Source organism: Rhamphochromis longiceps, unplaced genomic scaffold (genome assembly GCF_057381845.1).
Source record: "Rhamphochromis longiceps isolate RC_006_pf unplaced genomic scaffold, R_longiceps_female_GT1.1 unmapped_scaffold_3, whole genome shotgun sequence".
NCBI lineage: Eukaryota > Metazoa > Chordata > Actinopteri > Cichliformes > Cichlidae > Rhamphochromis > Rhamphochromis longiceps.
Window position 1 is genome coordinate 27,379 of NW_028187223.1, and position 2,327 is coordinate 29,705.

Consider the following 2,327-nt stretch of genomic DNA (forward strand, 5'->3'; position numbering starts at 1 on the left):
GCAGGAATGTCAACCAGATCTGTCGCCCGTGCATTGAATGTTCATTTCTCAACCATAAGCCGTCTCCACAGGCTCCACACTTTCAGCTTGATGTGTTTGTGGATATATGACTTTAATTATCCACAAAATCATCACATTCTCTGTAAGATTAAGGTCGACTATTGAACGGCGTATATTTTAAAGTAAAGGCTTTAAAACCAAGTTAGTACAAATAATAATAATGGATTGGATTTATATAGCGCTTTTCAAGGCACCCAAAGCCACTATTCATTCACTCTCGCATTCACACACTGGTGGAGGCAGCTACGGTTGTAGCCACAGCTGCCCTGGGGCAGACTGACAGAAGCGAGGCTGCCATATCGCGCCATCGGCCCCTCTGGCCAGCACCAGTAGGCGGTAGGGTAAAGTGTCTTGCCCAAGGACACAACGACCAGGACAGAGAGCCCGGGGATCGAACCGGCGACCTTCCGGTTACAGATACGCTTCCCAACCCCCTGAGCTACGGTTGCCCCACAAACATCACTAATGTCACATAACTTTGCCGACATGTGGCCAACAGCAATGTTTTAATGTTCTTCATTATTAAACATTTGCACATAAATAAGTGACATAATATTCAGTACTTACTTTTGAAAGTTTACTCTTCGGCCGCCCTGCTTCAGCCATGCACGTTTTTTTTCCGGCAAAATTATCCACACCCACCGCCGCGCTATGAAGTCTGGGCTATGGTGGGCAACGAAGGATACACAGACCCATCCTTAAAATTCAGGGCAATGAAGGACGCATTTCGAGCAGCCTTTGAATTGGGACAGCCTTCGTCGCGTTTCTGATGTAATCGGCCTTAAAATGTGGCCTTTAAGGCTGCAGACCCTGAATTGGGACACAGCCGAAGTGTGTGTTTCCACCTGAGATTATGGATCTGACCTCAGCTGTTCTTCATCACTCTCATGTTGATGATGTCACTGCTGTGTTTGTCCTCTGCAGAGACCTGGTGGAAAATCATCACAGGCTTGTCTGAGAGGAGAACCCTCGACACTGAAGAAAAGTAAGTGTTCAGTGAGTTTATCTGAAGGTTTGTCATGAATGATTCTCACAGTCATGATGTTTGACTCCTTCCCCTCTGTGGACACATGTTCACATCATCATCATCATATTTACTTAAAAAACACTTTGAAACAATCACAGCTGACACAAAGTTCTGTACATTGGAACTAAATAACAAAATGACATAAGATATAAATAAAAGCCAAATAAAATACAAAGTAAAATAATTCATTAGAGAAACTAAGTCTCACTGAGTTTAAAAGCCAAAGAATAAAAGTGGTTTTAAGACGTGATTTAAAAGTGGACAGTTAAGAGGCTTCTCTAACGTGCAGGGCAAATTATTCCATAATTTTGAAACCACGATAGAGAAGGCCCTGTCCCCTCTGAGCTTCCTCCTGGATCTCGGTACCTCCAGGAGCAGCTGGTCAGCTGACCTGAGAGACCGACAGGGTATGTGGGGATGAAGAAGCTCAGAGAGGTAAGGCGGGGCAAGATTGTAAAAGCATTTAAAAACAAACATGAGAATTTTAAAATGAACTCTAAAAGACACAGGCAGCCAGTGCAGTGAGGCTAAGACAGGGCTTATATGCTCTCTTTTACAAGTTCCTGTTAGGAGTCGTGCAGCCGCATTTTGAACCTGCTGCAGACCCGAGAGCAACAACTGACTGACCCCCACATAGAGTGAGTTACAGTCGTCCAGGCGGGAAGAAATAAAAGCATGGATCACTGTTTCAAAGTGCTTCCTAGAAAGAAAAGATTTTACTGCTGCCAGTTGCCTTAAATAATAAAAACTAGACTTCACCACTGCTCTAATTTGGTTGTCCATCCATCCATCCATCTTCATCCGCTTTATCCGAGGCTGGGTCGCGGGGGAAGCAGCCTAAGCAAAGCAAATTTGGTCGTCCAATTTAAAATAACTGTCCAACTTAAATGGCAAATGGTAAATGGCCTGTATTTGTATAGCACTTTACTAGTCCCTAAGGACCCCAAAGCGCTTTACACATCCAGTCATCCACCCATTCACACACTGGTGAATGGTGGTAAAACCAAACAACAGGTTTAAAATAGACTTCCAGGCGTCCCAAATCACAGAGGACGACTCACAGGGACCACTGGGTCCAAACACCATCACTTCTGTTTTCTTGTCATTAAAATTTAAAAATGTTCAGAGCCAACCAAGTTTTAATGTCATCTAGGAATGTCATGAGAGGTTTTACGGAGATGCCATCCATCTGCTTGAGTGGCAAATAAATTTGGCATAACAATGAAATGAGATCCCATGC